The 12,036-nt window shown below is 57.8% G+C and overlaps 2 protein-coding genes and 3 non-coding genes across 9 annotated transcripts in view; 1 reads left to right on the forward strand and 4 right to left on the reverse strand.

Moving 5' to 3' along the window:
* Window positions 1-10,020, reverse strand: part of LOC103307390 (B-cell receptor CD22-like) — a 92,134-nt gene extending 82,114 nt beyond the window's left edge. The window contains exon 1 of one of the 3 annotated variants that reach the window (XM_065574515.1): window positions 9,761-10,020. The gene's annotated coding sequence lies outside the window, so the exon portion shown is untranslated. The remainder of the gene's footprint in view (window positions 1-9,760) is intronic. The other 2 variants (XM_065574514.1, XM_065574513.1) reach the window with 2 other exon arrangements.
* Window positions 1-12,036, forward strand: part of LOC135976852 (Fc receptor-like protein 6) — a 91,439-nt gene that overhangs the window by 65,449 nt on the left and 13,954 nt on the right. The gene's annotated exons all lie outside the window — the stretch shown is intronic.
* Window positions 604-789, reverse strand: LOC135976932 (U2 spliceosomal RNA). Its single transcript, XR_010594191.1, has one exon. It is a non-coding gene; the product is annotated as a U2 spliceosomal RNA (small nuclear RNA).
* LOC112061769 (U2 spliceosomal RNA) lies at window positions 5,049-5,234 on the reverse strand. The gene has a single exon (XR_002890370.2). It is a non-coding gene; the product is annotated as a U2 spliceosomal RNA (small nuclear RNA).
* On the reverse strand, window positions 9,495-9,689 carry LOC112061434 (U2 spliceosomal RNA). The gene has a single exon (XR_002890254.2). It is a non-coding gene; the product is annotated as a U2 spliceosomal RNA (small nuclear RNA).

Here is a 12,036-nt window from a genome sequence, read left to right on the forward strand (position 1 = left end):
AAGCTGTCATGAATATTTAAGTGGACAAGAATAAATCCTCTTCATACAGTGTTACTTAGAAGCATGGAATATCAGGGTTGGAAGGGACCGGAGGAGGTCATCTAGTCCAACCCCCTGCATCATTATTGGGAAGTCCTTTGCTGGCAACATTTGCAGCGCTGACTCACAGTCCTCTTCTAAGGGCTTGATCTTGTTTTACTGAAGTCAGTGGGAGTTTTACCACTTGTTTTGCTTGGATCTGGGCCAGTTCCATATTGGAGCTCCTAGAACAGTCCTCTCTCTCCTCCATGTGATCTCATCCTGCTCTCTGCCTGACAACAGAAATATTTTCACAAGGGGAAAGGAATGGAACAATTCTCTCCTGTGGGGACACAGCTGAGAGACACTGACCCAAAGCCCACATTTACATAACATGTGAGAACCAGTCTCTTCAAAATTTTATAAACCAACAGTAAAGTAGAAATGAAAACAGCTGCTCAAGTAGGTAAACCCCCCATCAGAAAAAACAACAACATACAAAAAATGCAGCTGAACGGTCTGAGCACCAATAGAGCCCAAAAGCTTTTTTTTTTCTATTTTTTGAACAACCATGTTTTCCCCGGAGGGAGGCGCACCACACCTGGAAGTACTGCAATACCAGGCTGATGCATGGAGTGGAAGGAGCAAGCTCCTATTCCATCTCCCTGTTCCAAAAATCCGTTTAATATAAAGTTCTCACATCGAGAACATATCAGATATTAAACTGATAAGAACAGATTTTAATTTTATTAGAGAATATTTAAAAGAAATAAACGATACAGAAATTTGAAGCATTAGTTATTGGTCATTGGGGGTAACATACAGAGTATGGGGGTATGTTGGTGTTTTGGGGCTGGGCAGCACACATAGTATATACATACTGCAATGTCCCCAATGAGGGGTGGGTAACCGGTGGGCGGGATCAGGACACAGTCGATAAACGGTGAGGGTCTATCACCCATGCGGGAGGTAGAGATAGTCATGGGTATAAGTAAGCGGGCTGGGTAATGGGGATGGGGTGACCCTCACGTGGCGGGATTCAGCTAGGTTTGGTGGGTTTAGGGCTCAGGGGATAGGGTCCAGCAGGGGGTGTGTGTGGGTGCACGAGGTCTCCCCGGCTCACTCTTGGTATTGGCGGTGGCCGGTGATGTGCTCGATGTAAATGTCCCGGGACCAACGGATAGCGTCCGAGACCATTAGGCGTCTCATGAGCCGCGCGTAATGACGGCCCACCCCACAGGTCCTCAGCACGCGTTCGTTACACGGGTCCCAGGCACCCAGGGCCCCAACGAGCAGAGCGTCGACGTGAACCTCGTAGCCCTTAGTCCGCAGGGTGTCAGCCAGGGGGGCGTATTTTTCGAGCTTGCGGGCTCGGGCTTCGCGGAAGGCCGGGGTCCTGTTCTCGAACGGAATCGCTACGTCGACCAGGATGATCTTTTTCCCCACCTCGTCCGTGACGACGATGTCCGGGCGCAGCGGGCTGTCGGTGCCGGGGACGGCGCGGTTGACGGTGATCTCTCCCAGACGCGGGTTGATGGCCTTCACTAGACGGTCCTGGACGGCGTTGTGGCGTAGCTGCCAGGCTCTGGCGTGGGGCTTGCAGCAGCATAGGACGTGGGGCAGGGTTTCGTTGACGTACCCGCACTTCCTGCAGCGTTTGTCCCGGTTCCCGTGGCGGATGGCACCGTTGAGCGGGACGCAATTCAGCCGGGCGCGGTGGATGAACCGCCAGTCGGCGAACCGGGCGAAGCTGCCTGTGGGGAGGAAGTGGTTGCTGGAGTCCCATTTGCTGGTTACTTCGAAGACTTTACCCTGGTCCGGCTTTTTCTTCAGGGCGTCCACGTAGAGCGCGTGGACGGCGGCCTTCAGCGATCTCTCCAGCACGCCTCTGGCTCCGGGGGTGACGATGATGTTGTCCTCCGTTCCGATCCGCGGTATCAGGACTCCCAGCTCCTGCCGTTCCTCGTTCCATTCCCAGCGGCAGCCCAGGCGCTTTCCCAGCCGGCGCGTGGCAATGCGGGCGCGGGTCCACAGCGAGGCGAAGTCTCCCCTGTCCCGGGCGAAGTCGCCATCCAGGGAGCCGCTCATGAAGGTGGCCACATCTTGGTCGGAGGGAGGTCTGCCGATTCGTTTCTCGGTGGCGGCGTGGAGGGCGGCCATTGCAACGTTCTTCACTTTGGCGTCCGGGCACGTCAGGAGGCGGAAGGCGTGCGTGAGGACCGCAACGTCACAGAGGTCTCCCATACGGGGGACGCCGGCACCACCGTGCCTGTGCTTGATGTATACGAGTTCGTTGCTGGCTCTCCGGGGCAGGGACATCCAGTTTTTGACCAGCTTCCGGATGGCGTTGTCCGCCTTGTTGAGGGGCACCTTTGCCACGGCGGATCCCCTCAGGACGAAGGCGATGCGGGGGATCAGGAAGGTGTTGAGGGCGTTGATCTTCTGCCACGGCGCCAGCAGGGATGTGTCGATTTTGGCGACGTCCTGCAGGATCCCCCCGATGGTGTCTTCTGGGGTCTGCTGGACGCGGAAGCCTGTCGGTGTGCCGAGGTGTTGGTATGCCTGCCCCTCCGCCAGAGGAACGACGGACTCGCCCTGGATGAGGAACTCCGTCATCAGTACCGAGTCCCTCTTGCTCCCGTCAACGTGGAGGGACGCACACTTCTTGGCGTTGAAGCGGAGTCCCGTCCAGTCCGCGGCTCTCCCGATGGTGTCGAGCATGCCCTGGAGCCTCTCGGGGTCGTCCGCGATCAGGACCAGGTCATCCGCGTAGGCCAGGACGCTCACCCTCTCGCCGTGCAGGTCGAAGCCGTCGCCGCCGTCGGAGATCGCCCGCAGGAGCGGCTCCATGGCGAGGTTAAAGACGATGGGGCTGAGGGGGCAACCCTGCTTCACGCCGCTGTGGATCGGTATCTCTGCGGTCTCCCCTTCTACCGATCGGATGGTGGTGCTGCAGCCCTCATACAGCTCCCGGATCAGGTGGAGAAAGGTCTCTGGCATCCCAAACTCCTGTAGGGTGTCCAAGATGTGATGGTGGGGGATGGACCCGAAGGCGTTGGCCAGGTCGAGCCACGCTATCGAGCACTGCCTCCGCGTTCTCCTGGTCGTCTGGATGACGGTCTGGAGAAGGAAGTTGTGCTCGTAGCACCCCTCCGACGGCATGAAGCCCTTCTGGGCAGGGCTGATGGCTCCCCCGGTCGTCGCCCACTCCGTGATCCTGGCTGCCAGGCAGCTGGCGTACAGTTTGTACATGGTGGAGCAGAGGGAGATGGGTCTCCAGTTGCTGGGGTCATCCCGCTCGCCCTTCTTGGGAATCAAGACGGTCATGGCCTTCTTCCAGGAGGTGGGGGAGCGGCCGAAGCGCTTGCACAAGTTAAAGATGGTGGAGAGCAGGAGGCAGCCGGGGTCCCGCTTCTTGAGGAGGCTGTAGGGGATGCTGTCTTTTCCGGGTGCAGTGTTCTTGGTTCTGGAGAGCCTGGCCGTCACCTCTTTAGGGGTGAAGTCGGCCTCCAGGCCATCCGCGTCGGGAATGCGGGGCAGGGGGCGGAGGCACTCCGGGCGCTGCGCGTCGTTCCTGGGCACGCCACCGAACACTCCGAGGAAGTAGTTGTAGAGGCGCTCGGGCGGGATCGTGCAGTACGACGGGGGCCCGTCGAGGATCTCTCTCACGGCCTTGAGGCGGTTTGTACGGTACATCTTCTGGATCCTTGACGCGGCTGCCGGGTCGAAACGGCGGCCGGTGTTCCTCCTTCCAGCTCCCCTGGTGTTGTTGTCACGGTGCGGGGCGGGCCGTCTCGGGGCAGGCCGGGTGGTCGTTCCTCTGGCGGAGGGGCAGGCATACCAACACCTCGGCACACCGACAGGCTTCCGCGTCCAGCAGACCCCAGAAGACACCATCGGGGGGATCCTGCAGGACGTCGCCAAAATCGACACATCCCTGCTGGCGCCGTGGCAGAAGATCAACGCCCTCAACACCTTCCTGATCCCCCGCATCGCCTTCGTCCTGAGGGGATCCGCCGTGGCAAAGGTGCCCCTCAACAAGGCGGACAACGCCATCCGGAAGCTGGTCAAAAACTGGATGTCCCTGCCCCGGAGAGCCAGCAACGAACTCGTATACATCAAGCACAGGCACGGTGGTGCCGGCGTCCCCCGTATGGGAGACCTCTGTGACGTTGCGGTCCTCACGCACGCCTTCCGCCTCCTGACGTGCCCGGACGCCAAAGTGAAGAACGTTGCAATGGCCGCCCTCCACGCCGCCACCGAGAAACGAATCGGCAGACCTCCCTCCGACCAAGATGTGGCCACCTTCATGAGCGGCAAAGGATTGTTGCTAGGGAGTTAACTCCCTAAAACAAGCAGGCAGTTTCAAATGCAGTATTAGCGTAATTTGCATGCCTCAATAATGTTTTATGTATTATGGTGCTTATAAGCTGTCATGAATATTTAAGTGGACAAGAATAAATCCTCTTCATACAGTGTTACTTAGAAGCATGGAATATCAGGGTTGGAAGGGACCGGAGGAGGTCATCTAGTCCAACCCCCTGCATCATTATTGGGAAGTCCTTTGCTGGCAACATTTGCAGCGCTGACTCACAGTCCTCTTCTAAGGGCTTGATCTTGTTTTACTGAAGTCAGTGGGAGTTTTACCACTTGTTTTGTTTGGATCTGGGCCAGTTCCATATTGGAGCTCCTAGAACAGTCCTCTCTCTCCTCCATGTGATCTCATCCTGCTCTCTGCCTGACAACAGAAATATTTTCACAAGGGGAAAGGAATGGAACAATTCTCTCCTGTGGGGACACAGCTGAGAGACACTGACCCAAAGCCCACATTTACATAACATGTGAGAACCAGTCTCTTCAAAATTTTATAAACCAACAGTAAAGTAGAAATGAAAACAGCTGCTCAAGTAGGTAAACCCCCCATCAGAAAAAACAACAACATACAAAAAATGCAGCTGAACGGTCTGAGCACCAATAGAGCCCAAAAGCTTTTTTTTTTCTATTTTTTGAACAACCATGTTCTCCCCGGAGGGAGGCGCACCACACCTGGAAGTACTGCAATACCAGGCTGATGCATGGAGTGGAAGGAGCAAGCTCCTATTCCATCTCCCTGTTCCAAAAATCCGTTTAATATAAAGTTCTCACATCGAGAACATATCAGATATTAAACTGATAAGAACAGATTTAAATTTTATTAGAGAATATTTAAAAGAAATAAACGATACAGAAAATTTAAAGCGTAAGTTATTGGTCATTGGGGGTAACATGCAGAGTATGGGGGTATGTTGGTGTTTTGGGGCTGGGCAGCACACATAGTATATACACACTGCAATGTCCCCAATGAGGGGTGGGTAACCGGTGGGCGGGATCAGGACACAGTCGATAAACGGTGAGGGTCTATCACCCATACGGGAGGTAGAGATAGTCATGGGTATAAGTAAGCGGGCTGGGTAATGGGGATGGGGTGACCCTCACGTGGCGGGATTCAGCTAGGTTTGGTGGGTTTAGGGCTCAGGGGATAGGGTCCAGCAGGGGGTGTGTGTGGGTGCACGAGGTCTCCCCGGCTCACTCTTGGTATTGGCGGTGGCCGGTGATGTGCTCGATGTAAATGTCCCGGGACCAACGGATAGCGTCCGAGACCATTAGGCGTCTCATGAGCCGCGCGTAATGACGGCCCACCCCACAGGTCCTCAGCACGCGTTCGTTACACGGGTCCCAGGCACCCAGGGCCCCAACGAGCAGAGCGTCGACGTGAACCTCGTAACCCTTAGTCCGCAGGGTGTCAGCCAGGGGGGCGTATTTTTCGAGCTTGCGGGCTCGGGCTTCGCGGAAGGCCGGGGTCCTGTTCTCGAACGGAATCGCTACGTCGACCAGGATGATCTTTTTCCCCACCTCGTCCGTGACGACGATGTCCGGGCGCAGCGGGCTGTCGGTGCCGGGGACGGCGCGGTTGACGGTGATCTCTCCCAGACGCGGGTTGATGGCCTTCACTAGACGGTCCTGGACGGCGTTGTGGCGTAGCTGCCAGGCTCTGGCGTGGGGCTTGCAGCAGCATAGGACGTGGGGCAGGGTTTCGTTGACGTACCCGCACTTCCTGCAGCGTTTGTCCCGGTTCCCGTGGCGGATGGCACCGTTGAGCGGGACGCAATTCAGCCGGGCGCGGTGGATGAACCGCCAGTCGGCGAACCGGGTGAAGCTGCCTGTGGGGAGGAAGTGGTTGCTGGAGTCCCATTTGCTGGTTACTTCGAAGACTTTACCCTGGTCCGGCTTTTTCTTCAGGGCGTCCACGTAGAGCGCGTGGACGGCGGCCTTCAGCGATCTCTCCAGCACGCCTCTGGCTCCGGGGGTGACGATGATGTTGTCCTCCGTTCCGATCCGCGGTATCAGGACTCCCAGCTCCTGCCGTTCCTCGTTCCATTCCCAGCGGCAGCCCAGGCGCTTTCCCAGCCGGCGCGTGGCAATGCGGGCGCGGGTCCACAGCGAGGCGAAGTCTCCCCTGTCCCGGGCGAAGTCGCCATCCAGGGAGCCGCTCATGAAGGTGGCCACATCTTGGTCAGAGGGAGGTCTGCCGATTCGTTTCTCGGTGGCGGCGTGGAGGGCGGCCATTGCAACGTTCTTCACTTTGGCGTCCGGGCACGTCAGGAGGCGGAAGGCGTGCGTGAGGACCGCAACGTCACAGAGGTCTCCCATACGGGGGACGCCGGCACCACCGTGCCTGTGCTTGATGTATACGAGTTCGTTGCTGGCTCTCCGGGGCAGGGACATCCAGTTTTTGACCAGCTTCCGGATGGCGTTGTCCGCCTTGTTGAGGGGCACCTTTGCCACGGCGGATCCCCTCAGGACGAAGGCGATGCGGGGGATCAGGAAGGTGTTGAGGGCGTTGATCTTCTGCCACGGCGCCAGCAGGGATGTGTCGATTTTGGCGACGTCCTGCAGGATCCCCCCGATGGTGTCTTCTGGGGTCTGCTGGACGCGGAAGCCTGTCGGTGTGCCGAGGTGTTGGTATGCCTGCCCCTCCGCCAGAGGAACGACGGACTCGCCCTGGATGAGGAACTCCGTCATCAGTACCGAGTCCCTCTTGCTCCCGTCAACGTGGAGGGACGCACACTTCTTGGCGTTGAAGCGGAGTCCCGTCCAGTCCGCGGCTCTCCCGATGGTGTCGAGCATGCCCTGGAGCCTCTCGGGGTCGTCCGCGATCAGGACCAGGTCATCCGCGTAGGCCAGGACGCTCACCCTCTCGCCGTGCAGGTCGAAGCCGTCGCCGCCGTCGGAGATCGCCCGCAGGAGCGGCTCCATGGCGAGGTTAAAGACGATGGGGCTGAGGGGGCAACCCTGCTTCACGCCGCTGTGGATCGGTATCTCTGCGGTCTCCCCTTCTACCGATCGGATGGTGGTGCTGCAGCCCTCATACAGCTCCCGGATCAGGTGGAGAAAGGTCTCTGGCATCCCAAACTCCTGTAGGGTGTCCAAGATGTGATGGTGGGGGATGGACCCGAAGGCGTTGGCCAGGTCGAGCCACGCTATCGAGCACTGCCTCCGCGTTCTCCTGGTCGTCTGGATGACGGTCTGGAGAAGGAAGTTGTGCTCGTAGCACCCCTCCGACGGCATGAAGCCCTTCTGGGCAGGGCTGATGGCTCCCCCGGTCGTCGCCCACTCCGTGATCCTGGCTGCCAGGCAGCTGGCGTACAGTTTGTACATGGTGGAGCAGAGGGAGATGGGTCTCCAGTTGCTGGGGTCATCCCGCTCGCCCTTCTTGGGAATCAAGACGGTCATGGCCTTCTTCCAGGAGGTGGGGGAGCGGCCGAAGCGCTTGCACAAGTTAAAGATGGTGGAGAGCAGGAGGCAGCCGGGGTCCCGCTTCTTGAGGAGGCTGTAGGGGATGCTGTCTTTTCCGGGTGCAGTGTTCTTGGTTCTGGAGAGCCTGGCCGTCACCTCTTTAGGGGTGAAGTCGGCCTCCAGGCCATCCGCGTCGGGAATGCGGGGCAGGGGGCGGAGGCACTCCGGGCGCTGCGCGTCGTTCCTGGGCACGCCACCGAACACTCCGAGGAAGTAGTTGTAGAGGCGCTCGGGCGGGATCGTGCAGTACGACGGGGGCCCGTCGAGGATCTCTCTCACGGCCTTGAGGCGGTTTGTACGGTACATCTTCTGGATCCTTGACGCGGCTGCCGGGTCGAAACGGCGGCCGGTGTTCCTCCTTCCAGCTCCCCTGGTGTTGTTGTCACGGTGCGGGGCGGGCCGTCTCGGGGCAGGCCGGGTGGTCGTTCCTCTGGCGGAGGGGCAGGCATACCAACACCTCGGCACACCGACAGGCTTCCGCGTCCAGCAGACCCCAGAAGACACCATCGGGGGGATCCTGCAGGACGTCGCCAAAATCGACACATCCCTGCTGGCGCCGTGGCAGAAGATCAACGCCCTCAACACCTTCCTGATCCCCCGCATCGCCTTCGTCCTGAGGGGATCCGCCGTGGCAAAGGTGCCCCTCAACAAGGCGGACAACGCCATCCGGAAGCTGGTCAAAAACTGGATGTCCCTGCCCCGGAGAGCCAGCAACGAACTCGTATACATCAAGCACAGGCACGGTGGTGCCGGCGTCCCCCGTATGGGAGACCTCTGTGACGTTGCGGTCCTCACGCACGCCTTCCGCCTCCTGACGTGCCCGGACGCCAAAGTGAAGAACGTTGCAATGGCCGCCCTCCACGCCGCCACCGAGAAACGAATCGGCAGACCTCCCTCCGACCAAGATGTGGCCACCTTCATGAGCGGCAAAGGATTGTTGCTAGGGAGTTAACTCCCTAAAACAAGCAGGCAGTTTCAAATGCAGTATTAGCGTAATTTGCATGCCTCAATAATGTTTTATGTATTATGGTGCTTATAAGCTGTCATGAATATTTAAGTGGACAAGAATAAATCCTCTTCATACAGTGTTACTTAGAAGCATGGAATATCAGGGTTGGAAGGGACCGGAGGAGGTCATCTAGTCCAACCCCCTGCATCATTATTGGGAAGTCCTTTGCTGGCAACATTTGCAGCGCTGACTCACAGTCCTCTTCTAAGGGCTTGATCTTGTTTTACTGAAGTCAGTGGGAGTTTTACCACTTGTTTTGTTTGGATCTGGGCCAGTTCCATATTGGAGCTCCTAGAACAGTCCTCTCTCTCCTCCATGTGATCTCATCCTGCTCTCTGCCTGACAACAGAAATATTTTCACAAGGGGAAAGGAATGGAACAATTCTCTCCTGTGGGGACACAGCTGAGAGACACTGACCCAAAGCCCACATTTACATAACATGTGAGAACCAGTCTCTTCAAAATTTTATAAACCAACAGTAAAGTAGAAATGAAAACAGCTGCTCAAGTAGGTAAACCCCCCATCAGAAAAAACAACAACATACAAAAAATGCAGCTGAACGGTCTGAGCACCAATAGAGCCCAAAAGCTTTTTTTTTTCTATTTTTTGAACAACCATGTTCTCCCCGGAGGGAGGCGCACCACACCTGGAAGTACTGCAATACCAGGCTGATGCATGGAGTGGAAGGAGCAAGCTCCTATTCCATCTCCCTGTTCCAAAAATCCGTTTAATATAAAGTTCTCACATCGAGAACATATCAGATATTAAACTGATAAGAACAGATACTACACTTGGACCACAGCTCATAGAGAGCCGAGAAGCGATACCTTTTCTCGGAACAGCGCGCTCCCCTCGCGCTCCCAGTGCTTTCTATGTCACAGGACCTACTTTCATACCTTCCTAGCTAAGTGGCAATCGCTGCCCCGAAGTGACTCCGATACACTGACTCAAAGCACCAACTCTCCACTCCGAATTCTGCTCCCAGAGAATTCTCTCCGCCCACTTCCTTGGGCTCAGCCGGCTGCTCTGTGTTGCCGCCAGACATTGCTGATCTGCATAACCCCGCCCACTGACGTGTGACGCCTTCCCTCGGTGTCTGCTACTCTCCCTGCCTGCAACAGACGCTGTGCGCCACGTGTTGCCGGAGCCCCGCTCTCGGAACCAGCCCGTCGGGGCGCGTCCCTCCGCCACTGCTCCAGCCCCCGGCCCGCCCCGTCCCTGCCCTGCGCTCCCCCCGCTGCTGCGCTCAGCGCAGGGAGCCGGGCAGCGAGAGCTGGGCTGTGGATCAAGGGGAGTTTTCTGGGGGCGGGGGGTGTGCAGGGGCGAGGGAATGTCCGGTTCCTAAAAGTGGGGGGGGCACCAGCGCCGGAACGTGGCCGCCCCCCTTCCTCCGAGCCCCCTCCCTCACGCTTCGCCTTCACCTGCAGGCCCCGCCCTCCCTCCGCCCATTCCCCCTAATCCCCGTCCCCACATCGCCCCTTCCCCGATGCCCCGCCCTCACACTGCCCTTCCCTCCTCGTCCCCGCCCTCACGCCTTCCCTGAAACCCCGCTCCCACGTTGCTCTAGTGGGCTGGGCTGGGATCTCTACGGAGGGAGACAGAAGAAAAAACACCTGCCACTATGGAACCCAGGAGTCCTGGCTCCCAGTCCCCCTGCTCTAACCTCTAGCCCCCCTCTGCTCCCAGAGCCAGGGATAGTAACCAGTGCCCAGCTCCCACCCCACTCTGACCACTAGATCCCACTCCCCTCATCATCATCATCCAAGCTGGCCCTAGGGAGATGTGTGTGTCCCTGTCGCCCCCTGCTGGACGGGCTGAGCCCTGCTCTGTGTGTGTGCGTGAGAGAGAGAGACACTGTGTTTGTATCAGTGTTAGTGTGTTGCTGGGCTAACTGCTAGGAAATGCTGTTGCAGGACTTTGTATCCTGCAGTAGGTCACACACACACACACACACACACATCCCTCCACAACTCTACACAGCCAGACAGTCACACACGCTGATGCACAAAGGGACTCACACAATCCCAGACACTCAAACACGACACACCAGGGGCACACACTAGCCCACCCCCCCCCCAAAGAGAGGGACAATCACACCCCCAGCCACACACACAATCACCCACACACACACACCGGAATAGTCACAATTGTGCTCAGAGACACAACCACACACAGTTCACTGCCACTGCTCCCAACGCAAGGCCCTCCTGCCCTGCACAGCATGTGCCCAGGCCTGTGGAACTCACTGCCACTGGACAGCTACCGATAGGAATGGACCTTTCCAAGAGACCAATAGACATAGCCGCGCCCATCATAGATTACAAGCCCCTATCCCGTGGCCAAGCTAGAACACCCTTAATTCTGCCCCCTTTGTACATTTCAAGCCCATATCTGGTAGTGGAGCTAGAGCAGAACGAGGGAGGCGCCCCATCTCAATGCAAAGACTCCAAGGGCTGCAGAATCTGCTCCATCCCTGGGGAAAATCTGCTCCTCGTTTCCAGTCTGGATTTGTCTGGCTTCATCCTCCAGCCATCAAGTCTCGCTCTGCCTTTGTCAGCTGGGTTAAAGAGCCCTCTGCACCCCCAAATCTCCTTCCTAGGGGGGAGGTGGGTGGAGAATGTGGGGGGTTTTGTAATCATTTGATGACCCAGTTTCCCCACTTGCTTGGGTGTGAAGCTCCCCATTGGGCATGCAGGGCTTAACTTCTCCCAGGGGGAGTGAGACAGAGCCAGATGTCAACTAGGCCTGCCGGGGCTGGAACCTGGAATGGGAGGCCCAAGGCCCAGAGCACATTCTGCAAAGCAGCAGGCAGAACAGGGGGTCTAGGTGTGAACTGCGCCTGGCAAAGATTTACATTGGTGGCTGCTCAGGGCAGGGGGGAAGCACAGCAGCCAGCATGTGCCAGGCGCTTGTAATTCACCCAGCTAGTCCTCGCTCCTCCACTGTGGACTCCCGCCACCGCCCTGCCCAGGGGGCCGGCTTCCAGCGCCTGCTTGTGACCTTTCCAAACCAGCCTCTGCAGGTTTTGTCCCAGAAATCCTGACTCCCAGTTCCATCCCCCCTGCTGTAACCACCAGACCCCACTCCCCTCCTAGAACCAGGGATAGAACCCCACACACACTAACCACTAGACCCCACTTCCCTCCTAGAACCAGGGATAGAACCCAGAAGT

This window comes from Chrysemys picta, chromosome 20, assembly GCF_011386835.1.
Source record: "Chrysemys picta bellii isolate R12L10 chromosome 20, ASM1138683v2, whole genome shotgun sequence".
NCBI lineage: Eukaryota > Metazoa > Chordata > Testudines > Emydidae > Chrysemys > Chrysemys picta.